This window comes from Gymnogyps californianus, chromosome 6 (assembly GCF_018139145.2).
Source record: "Gymnogyps californianus isolate 813 chromosome 6, ASM1813914v2, whole genome shotgun sequence".
NCBI classification, from domain to species: domain Eukaryota; kingdom Metazoa; phylum Chordata; class Aves; order Accipitriformes; family Cathartidae; genus Gymnogyps; species Gymnogyps californianus.
The window spans coordinates 23,851,882-23,860,738 of record NC_059476.1 but is presented as its reverse complement, the minus strand read 5'-3'; positions in this window follow the sequence as shown (position 1 = coordinate 23,860,738).

The window sequence follows — 8,857 nt, the reverse complement described above, 5'->3', positions numbered from 1 at the left end:
AATTTTCTTTGTTCCTCTGGCACTCTCCCTAGGTCCTGGTCTGGAGATGGTTCCTGAGGAGGAAGAGATTACTTCTGTCTCTGTTCAATTTTTTGTTACTTTGCTGGGGTGAAGTTTTTTTCAGGAATGCAAATTGTAACGGTGAATTTTGAGTTTGATGGGAACTGGACTAAGCCTGACAAATCAATTTGCAAAGGCCAGAGCTGTCAGATGATAATAGTTTGCCTTCATTACTGGCCGGTTTAGATTTGAACCAATGACCTAGAGGTTAAAAGCTCAGTATTGCATTACCAGTCCTCTGATCTATCCATATGTTCTCTTGTTTAAAGTCCCTGTAGTCCGCTTAAACAGAACACACAGTAAATACTGAGCATCATTTGCACTTGTAAATACTAGAACAGTGTCCATTCCAATTGTCTGCTGTGTGTGTGAGGACACTGAAGTTAAATATAGCAACAATTTCTTACACTCTCTGGCTTTTCATGAGAAACTCTGATACAAATCCAACCATATGGCAAAACCTAGCATTATCTTAAAACCATTAACGAAGAACCTATTGCTACCATTAACAGGAAAATGAATCCACAGCTCTAAGTAGCATACTGGGAGTTATTAATAACCTCAGGCTGCTGCTAAGAAAATGAACTTAAATGAAATATCATTAGGAGCTGAGTCATCCCACCAACGCTTCTGGATGTTGTATCCAGGTTTGTATTTAGCTATGGAAGCCTTTTAAGAGTATATTATTGTTATTACATGTCTACTTTGTTCTTCATTGAGTATCTTCATTGTGCTCAATGCTGCAAAAAGCATAATGGAAAATTATTTCCATGGATTTCATAAAATAGATTCAACAAAATATTTGAAATACGCAGATAGGAGCGCATAATCCATTTTCCCGTTCATTCTGAGGTAAGATGTTTCTAGGCAACCTGCTTAACAGGAGGAGGTCAAGAAATGTAAATACTTGTCCAAGTTATCCTCAGTTTCTAAGGCTATTAAAACAAGTTACTGTCTGCAGGTCATAGTTTCTGTGAGCTGCAGAAATAATAAAATTTACATTTGTAGGTATTTGGATTGTCTTTTTATCTCCTTATCCCTTCTCCTCCAATCCTTAATCCCATTCTCCTCCATAACAATGGACAGTGCTGTGGATAGTTTGTACTGATTGACCTCCTGCCAAATCAAATATATGAGGTGAATTTTCCTACTTCCCCCTCACTAAAAGTGCAAATTGGGTCTTTTTCCTCTACCTGACCATCAATTTTCATGTAGTCTATAGGAACATAATTATTTTCGAGATCTCTGGTTTTTTATTTCAAATTGTTGGAAATTGGCCAACTGATTCAAAAGGTATTGGAAGAAAACTGATTTTGGTCAGATGCTTCTACGGGCAATAAAAATAGTTTGCTGCCTAGTTACTAATGAAATGAGGCTTATGATCATGCTGTCTGATGTATCCTTGGTCCCATTTGTTTTCTCCCCCTTTTTCAGTTAGAGCATCCCACTTAGAGCAGTATCTTCCTTTTTTGCATAGCATTTCTGGTATACTGGATGTGATCCGTATCTGTTTTGTCATTTTTTCCCACTCCTTTGATTGCACTGCACCCATTTCCCAGGGGTTCTGTCATTAAAAGCAAAACGACTGACTCCTTGGGGCTTTTTTGAGAATTGGAGGTATCAGGTTTTTAAAACTTGTAGATATAAATTGTGAATGTTTCCTTCTTTTGAACGCCTCTCCAAGCCTGAAACGATGCCGTTTGATGTTGCAGATAAGTCTTCAGTGAATTGTGGTTGGCTTTAAAAGTGTGACAGGACATGAACCTTGGTGATCTTTTGCTTAATTATTTTCCAATAGGCCCTCACTTGTTACATTCTGCCATAATTGATTTGATGCGTGGATTTGGTCAAGCTTGCAGTCCTTGAATTTGAAGGCTAGAAGCCTGGCTTTTGGAATTACTTTTCCCTGTCGTCTTTTACAGCTCTGAAAATTCAGACAGTTAAAGCTCAGCTGCTTTCCCATCCTGTTTAAATCGGAACAGTGAATGTGACTTTATTGTAGACATCTATTTTTAAAATGTAGTCAGGCTTACAAAATGGTATCAACATTTCTTGGCACAAAGGTAGGTTTTTATGTGTATATACATTGCAAATAAGCAGTAAGTAGTTTCTGGTTCAAAGGTTAATAATGCTAAAGGCAGAAGCAGGTAGGATTAACTGTAATAAATAATGATCACGTATTAATGTCTTGTTTAGACTTCTTTTTTATGGTACAGTTTGGCTCACCAAAACTTACACAGAAGTACACGCTGTATACTGGGGGGGGGGAACAGTTCACATGAGAAGCCTGTAGGGAATCAAGGGGAAACTAGCTTTTTCTTTTCTTTTTTTTTTTTTTTTTTTTTTTTAATCCCCCTATCTGCTTGAAACTTGTTTTGGCATTTTACACTCTTGAGTAAAGACCAGCTAGCTTGTTCATTTCTAATACTTGGTAAAATGTAAATCAATATTTGTAGTAGATAAGATTACATGCATCAACCTTATGGTTTTATTTTAAAAAAAGGCATGTGACTTATTACATTTTGACTTTTGAAAATAATGAATGGACTAAAAATATGTAATAGTGATTCAGATGTGGGAGACTGTTTGAAGAGGAGGAATCTTCTGTAAGTATTTTCACAAAATGTTAACATAAATGTATTCTGGGAAATAGTTAATCAGTAAAGTGTGTCACAAAGCAGAGGATAACAAAAGACTTTCTGATCCTCCAGCTGGTATTCCCAGTAGAATGAACTTATAAATGGATCAATAAATGACAGCTAATGCATCTCAGCACATTCGTACATGAGCTGTACTGTGACATGGAAACAGGTTAATGGCCTCACTAGGTCTGCATGTTATTCAAGAAAATAGGTCATGGTGGGGGAAAGGGAGGGAAAATAAAAAAAAAAAAAAAGTGTGTTGATTATATACTCTGCCTGTTCCCTAAAACTCTTCCATTATACTGTACCTGAGGCATGCTAATAAATAGACAGCAAAGCTTCGTAAAACTTGTGATTAGTAAACTGCAGCATTCTCTGTGATGTCTATTATGCATGTTGTTATGCACAACAAATCTATGCAGTACTTATGTTGTAATAGATGATATCTGGGGAGTCTATGTAAGTACTTTTGAAGTATGTTAAAAAAGGCGTTGCCAACAAACTTTACGATCCTTTGATTATGGATAGATTTTAAATATAGATTGATTTATTTTTCTCAAAGAGAACCAGGAAAGAATGCTGCAGTGTGAGCTTGGCAGTGCTGCAGGATGAACAACAGTTTTCATTCAAAGTGCTGTTTTTAAGGTGCTCCTAATTTGTTTAAATTCTCAAAGCTAAACAGCTTTTTAAAACATCGTTTTAGACATTTCTCTTAAAATGTGTTGTTTCAGGAGAGGATGGACAAGGAGAGAATATAACTTTCCTGTTAGCAAAAAGGTATTTATATTATCTTCTCCTTTTAGATAGCTGGGTTTAAGACTGTAGGTTTGATATGGAAATAGCCATCTTTTGAGAATAAATACCTTCTGTTGTGCAAATGTATTTTCTTAAAGGGCTCTTCCTTTTTGGGAGAGATAGAAAGGTAGTTTAATTAATTTAGTAATGTATTTCTTCAATCAGTCCATTTACTGTTGTTATAATTATAGCAGTCATATTCGGCTGTACAATTATCACATAAATTAAGCTATTTACCACTTCTCCATTATGTTTTTCTCTGTTCACTTTTTGCTTGTGATGGGTTCTCCTCTGCCTGTTTGTCTGGTATCACAGCTGCAGCCTGGAAAGGTACCTGGGCAATTCCACTGTGCTTGATTCTTGCTCTGGTAGAAACCGGCAGTGTTCACAGACAGAAGATGGTAGAGTCTTGTCATCTCTACTAGAACAGAGAGCTTCTCAGGCTTAAGGATAAAGAGTGACATCTTCAAGTTGAAGTTGCTTTTTCTGACTGTGTAGCTCCGGGAATGTTTCTAGGCAGAAGCAGAGTACTAGCAAGATGTTATTTTTCAGGATTATTCTGCAAAGGAATATGTGAGGTTTTGGGAGAGCAAACGTGGAAAATGTATGACTGTTGCAGTGTCATGCCTGACTGAATTGCTTAATTCTACTGTAAAAAATATTACTTCAAGTATCAATTACAAAACTATATCACTTTTTTCTGCTGATAAGGAGTGTATGTACTGTTTGTACAGGAGTTAGGATTGATACATCATTTTTCAATAAATTTTAACCCTTGAGATATTTTATCTCATGGATAGTAAATAAATAAATAAATAAATTTTTTTGAACAAGAATCCAAAGCCTAAAATAAGATTTCTAATTAAAACTAAACTCTTTAAACATCTTTGGATGTTTTTAAATTTGGATTTTCACAGCAGAAAACATTAAATACTAATTTGTTTCAGTATTGTTTTACTGCAAATTTAGCTGTCTCTGGCAGGTCTGAAAATGGTTATGCTAGCTGTAGTGCTTCTTTCCTCATGTCTCTACCCTCCCACTTTATTTTGATGGTATCAATAAAAAAAGTGCAACAATATTCCAGGTTGTTCCTGGGTTTCCCTTCCTCTTCTTATTCCAGCTTGTCTGGAATTCATTTGAGTATAATGACATGAATGCTAAATGCCACGGCTCGTACTGTTATCCAAAGATGTGAATGAATTACGATATTCATCTCTGTAATTGCGAATGGCCTTGAGTATTAGTAAGATTCAAATTTTGATAATTTCTTCAATAAGACAATGGAAATGCTGTTCTTGAGGTGAACTCTGAGAATTTTCAGTGGCAATTCCTTGTTTTCTACATACTAAGACTTCACTACTTCTGTGTGATGCCAGCCTATTGAGCTGATAGGGGAGTGCCAATAGGTCTCTGTTTTATGTAGGCCATAATAATGTCTTCATTTGTCCAATCATACTAATGTCCTCATTTGGTTTGTGAAAATCACTCAGTAGGAACTTTCATCAGGAAGCATGTGAAGTATGTTATGAATTTATGGACATATATAAAAACAAGAAAGGTTCCAACTGGTTGTAAGGAAGACTTTTTTTTTCCTCCTTTAGGACAGTCATGCATTTGAATGAGAGGCTGTACAGTCTCCATCCTTAGAGGATTTTAAGACCCAACTGGATAAAGCCCTGAGCAACCTGATCTGACCTCTTGGTCATGCTTTGAGCATGAGGTCAACTAGAGACCTCCTCTGGGGTCCTTTCTAGCCTCAGTTATTCTGTGATTCTGTGATTCTGATTTACTTGTTGATCACACTCATCATCTTCAGCATTCTTTGTTCTTAACTGCATGAGCTGATCATTTGGAGTGCTCAGTAAATTTCTTCAGTTAGAATGGCATCACATGAGACTGAAGAACTGAAGGCACCAGCTCAGGAAGAACAGGAGTGCAGAAGAATTGCTGTCCAGCTGTCCTGAGAAGCGGCTGAGTCCGTGGACAGGTTAACTCCTGCTTTGAAGAATATTTCTGTGAAGATTTAGTATAGATCAAGCCATTTTCCTAAGAGGACTTAACCAAATTATGAAATTTTGTGTTCTAAATTTTAATAAATTATGGAGGATCTTGACTAAGCAAACATTAATTTTTGTACAAGAAATAGAGGATTCTGACACATATTGCAAAATATTCAGAACAAATTATAGCTGTTGGTAGGATATAGCATAACTTAGATATAATGCACACAGGAAGAATTAGAGCAAGGGAGCCAGCACACTCTTTTCTCCCAATAAAACTGAGATAAAACTTCAGACCTACCAGATGAATTTAGTGTGGCTTTTAAGCAGGAAGTCACCAAGGCACTGTATAGTAAGCCTGTTGCTGAGCTTGTTGCTTCAACTAAACTTGGGGGTTTTTTTCTTTTTTTTTCTTGGTGTTTTGTTTTGTTTTGTTACGGATATAAACAAAGACAGAAAGAGGCCAAAAATAAATTTTGTTTAATTGCAATCAGCTGTTAAGCAGACTGAACTGCATAAATGTTTTTAAAAGAACAGCATTGTCAGTTACCGTTCAGTCTTTTAGAAGAAAGAAAAGATGCATTTAGATTAAAAAAAAACTCTTCAGGAAAATTTTTTTTGAGACTATAAAAAAATCCTTTTGTCTTCAGAGTTATGTCATGAGAAAGGAAAAATTATAGAAACTATCATAATTTATAGTATGATTACTATACATAATTTATAGTATCATAATTTATAGTATAATTAGTATAGTTTTATGAAGAGGTTAATACCTGCTTAAAGTTACAGTGGGGAGGAAGAAATCTTATTTCTCTATCTAGTAGTAATATTTTCCTGATGAAACTGGTCCTAGACTTAACTGAGGTCAGTTTTGTTTTAAATACCCATTTTACATTTCAGTGTTATCCTTTGGTGTTGGAAGAAGATCAAATAGTTGATTTTTATTTACGTATTTTTAAGGAGAGCTCCAGGTTCAGGGCCTGACTGCCGCAGCAGAGCTGCTGGTGCTGCGTAGTGGTGTTCTGCATGGCTGCTCCAGTTTGCCTAATTACTTTGATATGAGGTAGGTGCTGGCGATGCTTTCTAATGTGAATGTCAAAGTGAGATCCAGCTGCTTGTTTTTGACTGCACACAGTTGGTAACAACTGAAAAGCAGTTCAAGAAATAGCTTGCCCCTCACTTACCCCCACAATGATCTTATATCTGTCCTCCCCCACAATGACTGTAGGCAATAAATAGAATTTTAGCACATAAATTAATGTTTGAATTTTCCTTCCTCTGCCCATTCCCATTATTTAGGTGTGTAGTCATGCAGTTTTAGTTCTGCCAACATTCTTTGTTCTTAAAAAAAACAAAAAAACCCAACAACTACTGAATACAGAGGAAAGTGGTGTCAAATGAAATGAAGGGTCTTCCATTCCCTCCTTTTTTATGAGTATTAACCTGTTTTGTTAGTGTGGGTTTTTTAATTTGTTTTTAATTTGTCAGAGTGGAGAGAAGTTGCCTTAGCTGCTTACCGAAGGAGTTTCCATTGACAGATAATATTATCATATTAATGAGAAGCAGTGATGATGATTTTGAGTCTGTTAAGGACTGGTGAAGGCCAACTCTGGGCTGCTCTAAAGAGGTGGTGGAAAAACGTGATCTTCAGGAGGGTGATAATCCCTCTGTCCCTTTTATGAAAGCCAGGATTTTTACCTTATCATCCATAGATGCCCTAGCTCAGGACAGCATGAAGGCTCTCAGTTACTAGTTTTGTCTTTAATAGTGCTGTCCTTAATCCTTCATCTCACAAGCAGTTTACCTCCTCAGGAGGAGAAGAAATAGTAGCACAATGTACTCCTTGAACAAAAAGTATGTTTGCAACAGTAGCTGATACGTAGGACTTTCCATTACTCTATGGAGGATTTATCTTCTGTCCATGCACTTCTGGAAAACCATTCTTTGTGGTTTTCCAATCAGCTTTCACAGAAGATTTTATTATTGATCTTGTAAAAACATAATAATACTAATGGGGCACTACACAGATCAGTCTAGACAAAGCTAATCACTTGAATTCTGGCTTTTGAAACATGGACACTTGTAACTTTCTGTATTAGTAGGAGCTTCCTGGAAAAGCTAGTGGTCAAACAGGTGTATGCATCAATTTTTTTCTCTTGTCTGGGCTTTACAAAATAAATGACACACCTGCAAAGGCTAATTACTTAATAGTTCCTTCAATTGTTCAGCACTATTTGCAGGCTATAATTATCCAAATTACTTCAGAGAGGGAAAATGATATTCTTCTGCTTCAATAGCATTCACTTAAATGTCTTGATTTCTGAATTTGGGGGCAGAGGGGGAAGCATGTGTATGTGTTTGCCTGTCATCTGCGTGTTCCTTGGGAAATGCACTGCCAAATCCAGTGCCTTTCTCTAAGCTTACTTGGACTTAATGTCACAACTTGTTTATCTTCTTGCCCTGTTGGCAGATTGAGATCTTTGAAATCATGGTTTTGAAAATTGGAAGTTAGAATAAGAAAACTATATCACTGCCAAAAATCCATTTGACATTTTTGTAAAGAAACCTATCTTCCTGGAGGAAATACTGGCATCTTTGTGTACTTTCAAGGCAAAATTGCTTTGGAGATTCTTTAGTTGTTAGGGAATTTTTTCCTCTGTTGCACTAGGATTTTTATCAATGCATACTAGTACTGCAGAAATTATTTGGAATTTAGACTAGGATAATGTAGAGCAGCATTTGTCATCTTTTTAATGATGTCTGTTCTCCTGCTTCCACAACTAGAGTAACCTCTCTCTTGCAGACAAAAGTTTCTCCCAGGAGAGAATTTCTGTGACTTTGGTGGCTGTTGCCACCTTAGGCAGCAACCCAGGATTGGAAATACAGACATTTTCACAACTGGAATCAGTCCTGTTTTCTTATGCTGTTTAAATTTCAGCCTTGTAAGTCTTTCATTCCCCTTGAATGAAGTAACAGGAAAATATGTTTGCTGGTACCTTCAGATTTCTCGATGCAGCCAGGATGCCACCATTGAAAGCTTTGTGTTATGAATGACATAGGTTTTATATGTCACTTGACTGCATATTTAGTTATGTTTTGATCAGAAATATAACTCTGCCTAGTAGAAAAGATAATCAGGTAGAATTGCTAGGCAAAGTATTAGAATGCATTTTCAAAATGGTGTAAATTTGTAAGATGTACTAATAAAAAGCAACAGTATCTATTATGTAAGTAATTGGGAAATAAATTGATGTGCCTTGCATATTCACACTTTATGCAAGATCTGCCTCTTTTATAAAGTCCAATGATATCGCTTGCTTACTCAGTTCTTTCAGATCCTTTGCAGTAAGGAGAAGAAAA